The sequence below is a fragment of the Callithrix jacchus genome, chromosome 8, assembly GCF_049354715.1.
Source record: "Callithrix jacchus isolate 240 chromosome 8, calJac240_pri, whole genome shotgun sequence".
NCBI classification, from domain to species: domain Eukaryota; kingdom Metazoa; phylum Chordata; class Mammalia; order Primates; family Cebidae; genus Callithrix; species Callithrix jacchus.
Window position 1 is genome coordinate 35428914 of NC_133509.1, and position 14611 is coordinate 35443524.

The following is a 14611-nucleotide window of genomic DNA, read 5'->3' on the forward strand; positions in this document are numbered from 1 at the left end:
TGCACCGTTCTGTACATAAGGAAGCAGGTCCCTAGCAGAGACCAAGAGTATCCCAGTTTGGAGTCACATCCATCATATTTCTCCATAAGCAGAAGAAAACAACTAGAGTCTCACATAAGCCAGCACTCCCTCTTTCTCCCTTTCAAACCAAATGCAAACGTGTGCTTCTAGCTGCTGGAAGCTGCTGGCTGGAGAGACAATTCCCTGTCTAAACACAGGTTGTGTTTCCCTTCAAAACTGGAGGCTTGAACACCACGCCTCAGCTTCCAGATAAAGTTCCTTTTGACCCCATATCTGTCCTGCACATACCATCTGCAGGCAGGGCCAGCCACAATCACCCTGTGGAAGCCTCTCCTCTCAGCACCTTCCCCTCCCTCAGCACCCAACTCCCTGCCCTCCCAGATGCCTTCTCTGTTTTCTTTTTTCACAGATCTTGTTTTCAGCTAGCTGTCATTTAGCTGTCAACAAATTTCCTGGAGGCATTACCTGATGGATTATATACTCTTAACTCACTCAGAGGCATTACATTTTAATAGGGCATACTTCAGGCAAAGACATCTTCAATACCCAAAGGAATACATTCTAAAAAGTTAATTTTAAGCATCAAGGCTGAAAAGGATGCTAGATAGGACCAGAGACAGATTTTGTAGTTAAGAGGCCCTAGTCATTTCTTTTCCAGTCACTGGCCACTGATACAATTTGCTTTGGGAGTTTAATCTTCATCCCCTTCTCTCCTGTGTCCTCATTCACAGCTTGGTTTCTAAACCCAGAGCTCAGATAGAATTTCTCCTTCAGAGTCTGTTCCAGCTCTCCTGGACAGCTATTCACATCCACCTGTGCCTTGGCCTGAGAAATGCCTCTCCTTCCTATCTCTCTACCTTTATTCCAGCGGTGCCTTCCTTACCTTTCTTCCTCTCTTCCCTGAATTTCAAAATTTGATCCATCTACTAACTTTCAACATAAATATCCTCGTCTATAAAGACTTCCCCAAATTCTCCCAGACCAATCTCATAACATCTGCCTCCCAGTATCACCTCCCAGTGCCCACTGGCCCCACACTGTACCCTCTGAAGACTTCAATGGAGCACATGCTCCCAGGATAGGAGGTCACCATGCACTGTTGGTTCTGCTCAGCTTGATGCACTTGGCTCCCAGGATGAGCTTTCACACTTTGGCACCTAATAGAAGCCTCATAGGTGTTTGCGTTTGTTTTTGTTATTTTTTAAAGATTAGTACTTATAGTTTCTGCCATTCATTAGCTCTGTGCTCTTAGCCAAATCATTCCCACTTCTCTGGGCCTCAGGGTCCTCCATTTCAATATGAGGAAATTGGACAAGGATTGTCCTAAGGCCTTTCCCAACAATAAAATGCAACGCAAGAAGTTGGGCTTCATGGCCCAATCTCTCCAAAGTGAAAAATTCATATTTCATTCACAGCACGATAAGAAGAGTGAGTTTGTTTTTAAGAGTACTGTGTACACATGTTTGTACAAATCAATTAACATTCCCATCTCTACTGACTCATAAGGCCTGGAAGGCAAGTTCACATACAGAAGAGAACTGAGAAGGGGGATGGGGAAGTACTCTCCAATTTATCAAGGTAGGAGCACCACACCGATTTTTACTCCATGAGTCTTAGGCAAGGTCAGCCTCCCCTTCTGCAGAATGGGAAAGTTCTGGATGACTTCTTTGAAAGGCATGGGGTCAAGGATGACTGCCAAGTCATCAGATGTCATCATACCTGCCTTTCTCCTGGATGTCTTTGCTTATCATTACAATTGAAATGCAAGAGAAACCCTAAAGGAAGTGTGAAGACAAGAAGGACACAGCTCTCTGACCACGACCACAGAAAGTGGTAAGTGCAAACACATTCCTCTGATGGGTTCACATCATTGCCTATTCTGTCTAGCCCTGATGGGTCTGAGCAAACACCCATTTTTAAGAGAATAGGCGCTCTGGCATTTGCTGTCTCTGTTGTTAAACCTTTTTCTTCTTCTGCACCCATACTCTGTGCCTGGGGTAGACTTTGTAGATGCCAGACCCAGATCCCTTTAACTAGCTGGTAACTTGACCTTACCTGCTATGAGGGGTATGTGCTAATGACTCACAGCTTCCCCCTTTCCCAGACCACTGCCATCAGACGACAGGAGCCATCTTGCCAGCATCACCTCCAAGGCCCACAGCCAATGCCTAAGGGACAGAGACCATAAAGGCCAACCTCCTATATGGGGATACCTGTTCTGTGTAGTGTGGGCTCCAGAATTTCCTCTCATAAATCAGATTAAAACTAGGCCTCACCCAAGACCAGATCCTTGCTATGCTTCTCCCACTGCCCTCTGCTGTGTCAGACTCTGCCTCTAAGGAGACCAACCCAATTAAGCTCATCTCCCCTCAGCCTGTGATTCCATAGAACCCCTTTCTAGAAAAGCCATTTTAACTGGCAGGCAGACGGCTTTGCTGCACAGCTGCCCTTTGGGGGTTTTGTGTAATCCTATTCATATTTGTTTGTGGTTAATTTATATTTAAAGGGCTAGTGGGTCTCTGGTAGTAACATTTGTAGACCACTGGAGAGAAGGAGCCTGAGGCAGCATAGACTAGTAGAAAGAGTGTGGCTTGGCATTAAAGGAAACTGAGTCAAGCTCTACTTGCAAGGGTTATTTTGACCAGGGGTCAGTTGATATACCTCTTGGGTCACAGTTGACTTCTCTGTCAAGTGGAGAGACGGCAGAGATGAACCCCAAAGTCTCTGTGTGTTCTGCTGTTCTAGGACTTTAAGATTCATATTTTTCTCTCCATTTTTACCCAGAAGGAACACCCAGGAAGAGATGTACATATGCAGGAAGGACACAAGTGAAGAGAGTGGACCCTAAACTCAGTTATCCATTTTCTATCTCTAAAGCAGAAAAACCACACATTGTTAGTGATATTTATTCAGCACATAGTGCATTCAAAGAGCTAGTTTTAAATAAAATGGTCTACGCACCTGCTTTTTGGTGGGAAGCTGGCAGCAGGGCTTCCTCATTTCACTCTGGCAACCACTCAACATCTGCTCTCCTTGACTGTTTGCATTCATAAAACGATGTCAGCATCTGTTGAAAAAGACAAAACCTGCGCAGTCAGTGCAGGACTCATTTGTGAAAATGAAAGTGCTCACTGAATCAATCATAGACCACACTGTTCACTTGAAGAGTGGAGACTTCACTTGCTCTTCCTCTCCTTTTAACTTTTGAAATGCTTTCATGTCTGCTCCTTCCTCCGGTCCTTCTTGCAGTCTTACAACATACTATCATTTGTATTTGGAACATGAGGAAACTGAGGCAGAGTGTGGTTGTATGACTTGATGTTTACATGACCTACAGTTAATGTCAAAGCAGGCCTAGACATGGTGGCTCACACCTGTAATCCCAGCACTTTGGGAGGCCAAGGCGAGCGGATCACAAGGTCAGGAGTTTGAGTCTGGCCAACATGGTGAAACCCTGTCTCTACTGAAAATACACAAATTAGCTGGGCGTGGTGGTGCGCGCTTGTAGTCCCAGCTACTTGGGAGACTGAGGCAGGAGATTCACTTGAACCCAGGAAGCAGAGGTTGCAGTGAGCTGAGATCGTGCCACTGCACTTCAGCCTGGTGACAGAGTGAGACGCTGTCTCAAAAAAAAAAAAAAAAAGCAAGCCCAGAGTATTCTGTTTAGGCTCTCAGCTGCCTGAATTCCTACCACATCACACTGCCTTTCAAAATGGTCTAGAGTTTGCCTCAGTGTTTCTCAGTGCACAGGAAGTTTTCAAGGAAGGGGGATAATTGTTATAGAAAAAGGAATGGTTTACCATGATCTAAGTTTGAGAAATGCTGCTGTAAGCAGGCTTCTTTACAATGAGCCATCTTGGGACCTTGGATGCTGCTGAAGTGTTCCAAGATTAGGCATTGCGCGTAGCATTTCCGAACATACTGAAACATACCTCCTTTTATTCCCCCCAGGTCATCTTGCATCTTGGAAAGCGTTCTAGTAAGTCAGATTCATTGGTATATATGATACCCACAGTTCAGATATTTGGATGATTTCTGGGACCAATTAGGCATAATTTACTATTGCAACTATTTCAGTGATCAGTAACTTAATAGCTTGGTTTTGTTTGTGTGTTTGTGTATGCTGAATGTTGACAATCCTACTTGTTGCAGTGTGAGGAGTGTCATCTCTAGCACTTTGGCTTTGAAAAGGTTGCTGTAAAGGACTTACTGATCACTCTGTTGCAGAATTAATTCAGATCTCAAGCTCTTTCAAAGTTTTCAGCAGGCTAACTGGGCCTCGTGACTTCCAACAATCTGGATAGTCAAGGTATTAGTTCACACAGCCTGTAAACTCTTGGTCTTAAACTTAAGACTTATTCAAGCTCTTTTTCTCTGAAAATCTCTATAGCTCTCCAAAACAGATTGGCATCCATCTATAATTACAAGCATTTAATTGCCCATATATAATAAAATTTCAAAGACTACAATTATCTCTTCCATGTAGACATATACCTCTCACAATTCGAAACCAAGTACCTGTGTTGGGATCAGGTTATGTGTTAACACTTCCCCAGATCATTCTGCCCTACTTGTCCCTAGGTCTTGGAATGTGCTTGATGGAGAGCCCTGGCTGCTGTCTCCCCATTTTCTATCACCACTGGCAGCAGCTCAGGCATCCTATACAGAGCTTACTGAATCCGTGAAAGCCTGGGACCCACTTATTTTGGGGAAATGAAGGAAACCAGGCCACGGAGCTGGGGATTAGTTTTCTCCCAGACAGGCTAACAAAGGTTGGCAATAAAGGTGAGGGGGGTGGAATTACCACTCAGTGACATTCCTGAGAAGTAAGAGGTAGGAGACAGAAAGAAGCCAGCAGGAAAACTTTGCTCCCATCCTCCCACTGGCAGGTAGTTCTGAGGTGCAGTGGTTCCTCGTGTCACCTCCAGAGCCTCCAAGCAAGTGTGTGTGTGTGTGTGTGTGTGTGCGTGTCTGTGTGTATAGCTATGGCTGGCTCAGAAACCACCACCTTTGACTATGTCACCTTCCCTTGATTAACTCTTTACGCCCTGGACTTGTAGCTCCCAAAGAAGCAATGGCATTCAAACTCTTCCTTAAGCTCTGTCTGGGGTACTCAGGCTGACAACTCCATACATATCCAACAGTTTTCTCTGTTTGTAAAGTTATTATAACCATAGCTCATGTATACCAAATTTTACTATACAGACTGTTCACACACAGTACTTCCCACTACCCGCTGAATGAAAATAAAATTGTGATAAGCCACTGTCTAAAACACATTGTTTATTCTTGATGGTCCTAAAGTAGATCTATTTCAAATTCCTTTCTGAAGATGATAGATGTGAGTGTTCATTAAGAAAATAAGTATGCTCTAGACAGGAATGCTGCCAGATTTCTTGCTGTTTAAGTAGGACTAGCTCATAATTTTCTACCCCAATCCTATTCAAGGGATGAAATGTATTCAGATAAAGAGGGGGAATAGCACATATGCTATATTGTAGAAGTTACAGATTGCACACAAACTTAGGAAGAAAGACAGATTCATTTAATCATATATTTTAATGAAGTAGTTGAAAAAAGTGGTTAATTCCCTATCCTTTTCTGGCACAATCGTATAAAGCTAAATTGTATAAAACTTGGTTCCTTCCTGGGGCCTAGATAATCCATACTTCCCTGGACAAGAGATGAGACCTTTTCAAACCCTCATGTGGAGAGATGTTCCTATACACATAGATTATTTCCACAAAATGCACTTTCATTGGCAACTAAAAGTCTCTGTCTTCCCAGAGGGGGTTGTGAGAATCAGAAAAGACAGAACAAGCTGCGCTGTAGTAACAAATAAGCCAATTATTTTAGTGGCTTATAACAATAAGAGCTTATTTCTCACTCTCCCTACATGTCCATCACAGGTTGGCAGGGCCTCTGATACAAGTCATCTCCCCTTTGACAGCAGCAACCATCAAGACCAATGCCAATCACCTTGACAGGTAAAAGAATTGTGAATTATGTAATAACTCTTAAAGCTTCAACACAATAGTGACATAATTATTTCTACCCACATTATAGTGAGCAAAGCAAGTCAGAGTCAGATGGCCACACCTTATTTCAAAGGAGGTGGGGAAAATCGTTCTACCAAAACTCCTAAAGAAGGAGGATCAGAATATTTTCTTACTGCTCTAATGACCGGGGCTCTACACACTGTCACCAAAGGAAGAAATTCTATCCTGGGAAAGGATTGTCAGTAGAGCAGTTTTGCCAAGTGCACCTTACCCTCTCTGAGGTCACTGTAGATATCCAGATGTTCTCTAATATTGGAAGGTGGTGTGCCGCAGGTGCATGACACACTACCACTACTACCCCGCTCCACCCCTGACTCATGCCACCTAGTGTACATGTGTAAGCACTTGTTAAAAATCCCCATCTAAGAAAGAGGCAAACTGAGCTCTTTCTCTCTGGGCTAAGCAGCTTGGATAGGAGAGAAGTAGAAACTTGCCAGCCCTATGGTCGGGCAGGATGGTATTCAGAAGTCATACCCTGACATATCATCTGCTGCACTGAAGGCTTCCATCTCCTGTTTCTGAGACTGAACGCTGCCAGTCGAGTGAACTCCCTAATTATTTGGCACCCAAAATACATCATCTCCAGATTCATCAACCTGCTCTGGAAACCTTTGCAAATGCAATCTCGAAGTCCTCTGCAGAAAGCATCCTGTCAATCTGGGAGCTGGCTTGTTTTCTGCAATGCTTTCTTAGAAAAAAAAAAAAAAGCTATTTTCCAGAGAGTACCTTTCCTTTGAATGGTTCCTATAAATCAAAGTTGAAAGACACTGTGGCCAGAGGCCTTTTAAAAAAAATTCTGGTCTTTCTTCTCCAAGCTTTTAAAAGACCACATCTTCAGAAGCCATTTTTAAAAAAAAATCTATCTAGGGCTAAGTAAAGAATAATATAGAACAGAGATAGAGAAGAATTTTCCAGAAAAAAATAAAGAATAGAACAAATCATAAAGAGTTTTTAGGTACAGGAACCTAGAAGCATCTATGCTGAACACATTTTTATAACCCAATGTCACTATTTCTTCTTTAACCCGATTAAATGGGGCAAAGGAAAAAAGCACATTTCCCATTTTCTCCTCTTAAGTGATTCCCCCATTATGCTGTCCATGTGCCCAGAGGTCAGTGCATTAACAACCAAGCCTCCCAAAGGTTGCATCTCCCTACTCAGAGCTTCTCTGACTGCTTGGAAAGCAGGCAGCAGTTTAATGAGACAAGTTCCCCTTGGAGACTCCTCTCCCCTCGAGGAATTCTGTAAGTGCTTTATATAAAACAGTAATAGGTTGGTTCAGCCAGACTCTCTGGCTCAGATACACTAACTGGTGCTCCCTTTGGGAAGGAGGAACAGGTAGCCGAGTGATAAGACCATTAGGACTGACTGCTCCCTATGAGCTGGTAGTCCCTGAAGCCACTTTTCTTGCCCTTTGCAAGCATGAAAGGATGTCGGTGAAAGGCTGATCATAAGAGACTTCCTGGTGTGAGATAAAGCTGTCCATGGACAGACCCTGGATGATAATAAGTAGAGAGTGATTTAGTACCATGATTACTTCCGAACAGAGTCTGCAAGCATTGGGCCCAGGAAGCCCAGAGGAGCTGCAGAGGAATGAGTGAGAAGTCCGCTAGGCTGAACACACACGGGAGAGCTGAGCTGCCTGCCCTGGCATTAGAAGGAGCCAAGAGAATCCTCTGGGAGGCCTTAGCAACACCTCCCAGAACTCTGGGAGGCATCAGATAGAAGAGCCCCATCTGTGGAGAACTTCCCCACTCTTTCCATATCCCTGTCCTCTGAATTCACAGATTTTTGGCTTTCTTATAACTCCAGGCTTCATGGGTACCTGAGCCTCTGCCTTTTTTTTTCTTTTTCTAACAGATTTGGAATGTTGTTGAGATTATTAATGACAGATCAACAACTGGAGTTACGGAAAAGTGAGCTATGGAATAAGGTCTGGGGATGGGACTTGAGATGGAAGTTCGTGGGGCAGAATAAAAAGCCTGAACAAAATTATGCGTTTCTTTTTATTTTTCTTTCTTTTCTTCTTCTTCTTTTTCTTCAATGTATGGCACTGATTGAGATCTCACTATCAACTGCACCAATTAAAAATTCTATTCAACCTGTAGAATAATTTTAAGATATGTCCACGTATTATTTGCTATTCTTCCCTTTAAGAGTTGGAGACGAATTCTCCTCTGCTTGACTGTGGGCTGGAATTCAGGATTTGTTTCTAACAAATAGTGTAAAGCAGACATGACAGTGTGTGACTTTAAAGACCGGGTTATAAAAGTTATTGTGGATTTCTACAAGTTCTCTTTCACGCTCTTGCTTGGAGCACTCATTTTGGGAGAAACCAGCTGCCATGACATGAGGACTCTTGGGCAGCTATGGACAGATCCACTCTGTAACTAATTGAGGCATCTTGCCAACAGCCATGTGAATGCACCATCTTGGAATCAGATCCTCCAGCCACAGTCAGGCATCATTTGCTGTGGCCCTTGTCAGCATTTGACTGCAACTTCACAAGAGATCCTGAGCCAGACCTCCTTGTTATGTGCTTCCAAATTCCTGACCCACAGAAATTTAGTGTGTTATAATATGTATTTCTTAGTCCACTAGGCTTTGGGATGATTCGTTAGTGCAACAATAGATAACTAAGACAACTGGGATTTTAGTTCTTATGGCACACACAGTGGCCCCAAGTAACAGGTGACCAGAATGAAGTCTGAATTAGTGTTCTCTCATTAATGCCACAGTTTATTAGCACTTGCTTTTATAAAACAAGATCTGAACGGGAGGGGAAAAAATGGGGCAAAAAGCTTTCCACTCTGTGCATGGCCTTGGCCAAGTGAATTTGTTATTTGAGAGCATCTCAACGTTTGTTTCTTTGTGCCTTTCCCTGGGTCACGTGAAAAAGTCTTCCAGTTGAAGCTGTATTGAAAGCTGTGATTATGTATTCATCTGGTCATCACTTTAAAGTAAATCAGAAGCCATATTTTTCTGTTCTGTATTTAGAGGTTGTTAGATTGGTTAAATTGGAGCAGAAAGGAAGAGAAGGAAAGTGGGGAGAAATGAGTAAAAATGAGATCTATAGTTTATATTAGCTTGTCTGTGAAGTACCAAAAGAGTCAGGAAATATCATATTTTAGCAGCTAGAGAAAAGGTGTCCTCCCGCACTTCACGTTTTTATGAGTTTTACCCCTAAGCTTTTCATACCCACCTTGATTGATTAGCCTTTCTCAGCATTACCTCTTGTAGACCTGACAGAAGAACACAGTGCGATGAAACATCTGGTAACATTTCCCAGATCCTATTATGAAATATCTTCAGTTTTCAATTCAGTGAGAAGTAAACAAGTCGTTGTGTTCCCCAGAAGTGATTCACTTTGCTGTCAGAACCCACGGGCTGTTGGCGATACAGGTTTCAGAGTCCTTCCTCGGGCTGATGGGCACATGGGGCCCCATCTTTTGCAGTCTGGGTTAGCTGGAGGGGTCAGGTAACTCTGGGATACTTCACCTAAACAAATACATCTGCTTGCTCAGTGAGGTGGTTATATTTTAGATTTCAAGTGATGTGCTCTGTTGTTGTTTAGAGGTCACTTATGAATTGGCATCACATCTGCAAATAGTAATTGCTTAATTTCTGCAAAAATACCTCGTTTCATTTTTATTCCAACATTTCAGTCCAAACATACACACACACACGCACGTGCACACACACACCCCATGCCTAGGCTTGAAAAAGGCAATGCAGATAATGTGGCCACCTATAGCTCCTTGTTGTATTACATCGCCAGCTCCTTTTTCAAAGGAAAGCATTCCAGCAGATCTTTCTGACAGCAGTCTGTTCTGGACTTAATTAAAATGCACATTTCTGAAAACTTTTTATTCATTAAACAGAAAACAATGCCCGATAGCTGGAAAAGAGACTATTAGCTTGTTATTTCCAGAGATTCTTTTTTCAACAGGCATGTTTATAGACATAACATATAGAGATACTAAGCAGATACAGTTGACTAACAGACAGGGAGGGCTGAACCATAAGGACTTCAAACAAGCACGTACTAGCTTCAAGTGCACTGAGCATCTGCCAAGAGACTGAATGACTCAGAACCAGATGATTTTATAACAACACATATGGAGAAACTGAGGTTGAATGTGGGAAATAAATTTGGTTAGCCTTTCACTAAGTGATATCAGTGTGGTGCAAACAATTCAGATGTAGAAAGTGGGGGCTGGGGGAAGGCAAAGATAAATGCCTCCAAAATTAGAGTGGGTTAGCTTGATTCTGAAATCACTGTAGCACTGAGCCTTCTTTCCAGAGGCTCAGATATGGTCCACGACAGGACATTTGAACCATGGCTAGCATCTGATCCGTTCGAATCGTCAGAGGCTGTCTCAGCAGTTCAGCAAGTAAACAGGCTTCTTTCACAAAGATAAGCTCAATGATTGAATCTTATTAATATCTCTCATATCAATCACAGTGCCGGCCACATAATATGCATTCAATAAATGTTTGCACAAAAAAGTGCAATTTTTTCCATCATTTTTTATCATACCTTCTACAGTAGCTATATACTTCCTGCTTTTCTTCTTCCATTTGAAGCTGAATGAAGACAGAAGGGGGATCCACCCCTCCCTAAATCTTCTTTCCTGAAACAAATGAGCCTGCTGAAAACCCTCAGAGTCTCTAGCATACATTGTTCATACAGTTTCTCTGTCTTTCTCTCCTTTTGATTTCAGCGTAATAAGCCCTAAGCCTATTAATGCTTCTACCTGGGGAAGCCATCAAGGGGAGGAGAAGGAACACCACCTGCATTTTACCCTTCCTTTTCTCTGGGAGCCAAATTATGTTATTTCTGTAAAAGCATCTCTCCTTTTATTCCTAGTTATCTCTCGGAAATGATGGTGGATCACTTCTGTGTGGGAGCTGCTTATCTTGGTGGGGATCTGGTGGTGGGCTTTTAAAGTTGGCCCTAGCTGAGCTGGCTGTCTACAATTCTTAGTGCAACCTATTAAAAAATAAAAATAAAAAGGAAGAAGCCATTCCTGTCTCCTCTGGTGTGCTGGTGTAGAAAATGTGAGTGAACATTTTCATTTTCAGCTCCAGTTTCTTAATCCCTTGCAGTGGGAGAAAGACAGTAGACCAGTAAACTCAGAACTTCACAGGTCCCACGCTCACGCTCAGCTTTATGGTAAATATTGTAATACTGCCCCAGGAAACTAGGACACAGGCATGGGAGAATGTCTAAAGGCAGTCTGAGTGTGCTTCAGTCAGTAGTATTTTCTTCTATGACAAATAGTTATCCTTTTGGTGAAACCTGTTTTAAAATGCTAATCCAAGTTTTTTTTACAGTTGGCCTCAGGCAGCCATGAGTGACCCTGTTCCTTGAAAGCAGCCTCACCCAGGGGTCAGGTGTCTTGTCTTGTGGAAGAAGGGTTTGCTACGTTATAAACCAAGGCAGTGGAAGCCGGAGCTAAGAGAAAGTGGCCTTAGAGTTTTCTTATTTAATATGAAAAAACTGGCAAAGCTATTTTTGGGGGAGATCAGGGTTCAAAAAACAGTGGTCAGGAAACATTGGCTAAGGCTAAACTTAGTGGTACAGAGAATTTGGATTCCTACACGAGCCTCCTCACACGGGATCAGAAAGGAGAGCTGTTGTAAAAGCAAGCAGCCAGTAAAGTGTTGAATATGAATGTGTGGGCTCATCACAGTCTGGCTGCCTGCCAAGTGGGGCCACTTTTGTGGCCAGAACTGCAGTCCATTAGCTCAGTTCGATTGCATGGACCTTGTTGGCCTGGAGGAAGCAGTGACAGAGGCAGAACCTTGCTCATCCAACCTCAGTGCCCATAATAGACAAAAATTAAAATAACACCTGAAAAGTAAGAAAAACAAAAAGTGGCTATACAGCCAGGCAAAAAAGGAAATGAAGACAGCATGGATGAGCTGTGTATTCTCCTTTTTTTCTTACTCTAGGTTAAACTATGTTCTATGGAATGCTGAACTTCCACAAACATCTAGCCTGAATGTCCCCTCTATCAAGAAAACAAAGTCAGAGTTCATAAAAGATGAATTGAAAGGAAGCCAAAAATACAATTTCATGAAACTGAAGGCAGCTTTTTGGGTATAATGGGTAGGGTGTCTATGTGTGCAAAGATTAAGACTGAGGGCAGGTAGTACACTTTTATTTAAAGGATTCCTGGTTGGGGAGGCAAGGATGTGGCCAGGAATGGCGTACTCAAGACAAGGAACCTAAATGACTGTGCACTGTAAGTCAGTAATAATGGGAAGAGCTTGCTCTCATGCGAAATGAGGTTTTCATTTCCTCTGTTCCACTCTCAGTAACAGGGTAGGGAAGAGAAGAGTGGAAAGGAGATTCAGTAAGGAAACCATAGGTCCCAGCAACAAGATGAGGAAGCCAGGGCCTGAGGAGGGAGCTCCCAGGGCAGGAATGGCCAACACTGAGAGTTCAGCAACTGTGATGTCGTACAACTACTGTGGTTTGAATGTGTGTTCCCCCAAATTCATGTGTTGAAATCCTAACCCCACTGTGATGGGAGGCAGTACCTCTGGGGAGGTGATTCAATCATGGGATAGAGCCCTGATGAATGGAGTTATAAAAGAGACCCCAGGGGCTGGGCATGGTGGCTCACTCCTATAATCTCAGCACTTTGGGAGGCCACGGCAGGCAGATCACCTGATGTTAGAAGTTCGAGACCAGCCTGACCAAGATGATGAAACTCCATCTCTACTAAAAATACAAAATTAGCTGGGCACCCTGGTATACACCTATAATCCCAGCTACTCAGGAGGCTGAGGCAGGAGAATCACTTGAACCTGGGAGGTGGAGGTGGCAGTGAGCCGAGATTGCGCCATTGCACTCCAGGCTGGGCAACAAAGAGTGACACTCAGTTTCAAAAAAATAAAAAATAAAATAAAAATAGACCCCAGAAAACTCTTACCCCTTCCACCTTGTGAGGTCTCAGCAAGAAGATGGCCGTCTATGAACTAGGAAGTGGGTCCTCCCCAGACACCAAATCTGCCTTGATCTTGAACATCTCAGCCTCCAGGACTGTGAGAAGTAAATATCTGTTGCTTATAAGTCACTCATTTATGGTATTTTTGTTACACCAGCATGAACAGACTAAGACAACAACCCATATCAATGTTTCCAACATGTGCTATAATCACTCTCTAGCTTTCGTCATGTCTTCATGAATGTCACCAGGATCTACCTGGTGACAGGGCTGCTTTGGGTCCACTGTGCTCACACTGCAGGTCACAGGGGCCTAGAGGCCAGAGAGGACTGAGAAAGTGAGCTAGATTGAGAGTATGCTGTCAGGTGACACCAGGACACCTGAAAAAATCCAGGAATTCTCAGAGACGTCCCCTCAAACAGTCGAAGTGTGATCATCAAAATGAGGAAAGAGCCAAAGCTATCTTACTTGAATGGTTAAGCCAAAGCTAACCCAGAAGTCTGGGACTTGGGAAAACTGTATCATATGGCCACGAACACTGCTCATATTGATGAAAAACATAGAAAGTACGTCTTTCTGTGAGTACAGTGGTACCCACGTGCACACCAGGGCAGGCAAACCACACCTAGTTTCAGAAATGCTGATTCAACTGCCCCTGCCGTCTTCCATAATTCCTGGCACACTTCTTCATCTCCCTGCCTCCTTTCCTGTAATCTTCTCTTCCAATATCCCTGGTTGTGTAGCAATTAGCAAGCCTGGCAGTGCAGGTCCTGCAGAGCCTGGCGGCTACACTGTCAGTCAGCCAAGGAGCGTAGGAGGCTGTGATGATTTATTGAATTTATTGTTTCTACTAATATGAGTAAACAGGCCAAACTACTTTTAAAAAGCCAAAAGTGAAACTACTCCTCCTGGAGAATCATTAATGTGAAATAAAATGATTGGTAGAGAGCTTTAATGTAATGTCATGCTAAATGTATAATGGTCCAAAGTTAAATTGCTTTCTGCTATCTGTTCTTTTTGTCTTACTGTCTAACACTCTGTATGATATTATCATTAAGCCACATAAAATGTTACTTCCTCGTTGTCCTGAGACTTGATTAAATACTTCATTTTGGTTCTTTAAGTTGCTATATTTTTTGGAGGGGGAGGGGAGCTTATTTCTATTTTTAAAATTTATTATTACTGAATTAAATTTACATATAGATAAGGAGCTTAGAAAAATGTATTAACCTGTGTAACCACTACCCTAATCAAGACATACAAAATCTCTGTCATCCTAGAAAGTAGCCTTGTGTTCCTTTCCAGTTACCCCTCACCAAATCCATCCCCTGCAACGTCACCACCGTTCTAATTTCAAAGGTTAGTTTTGCCTGTTGCTGAACTTCATATAAACAGGAGCCTGCTATATGTAGTCTTTGGTGTCTGATTCCTTTGCATAACAGGTTTTTAATATTCATTCATGTTGGCATATGCTTCAATGATCTGTTCATTTTTATTGCTGAGTACCATTCTATTATATACATGTAACACAACGTGTATGTTCATTCTACTGTTGATGATGTTTGGAAAATT

General features: G+C 42.8%; 1 long non-coding RNA gene across 6 annotated transcripts in view; it reads right to left on the minus strand.

Annotated features, from left to right (window-relative positions):
• Positions 1–14611, minus strand: part of LOC118144838 (uncharacterized) — a 59779-nt gene that overhangs the window by 17068 nt on the left and 28100 nt on the right. For 2 of the 6 annotated variants that reach the window (XR_008474279.2, XR_008474277.2), the window contains exons 3-6: positions 13025–13134; positions 10621–10714; positions 9283–9322; positions 2983–3088 (exon numbers count right to left, since the gene is read on the minus strand). This is a non-coding gene — a long non-coding RNA (uncharacterized LOC118144838). The remainder of the gene's footprint in view (positions 1–2982; positions 3089–9282; positions 9323–10620; positions 10715–13024; positions 13135–14611) is intronic. The other 4 variants (XR_008474281.2, XR_008474280.2, XR_013520964.1 and 1 more) reach the window with 4 other exon arrangements.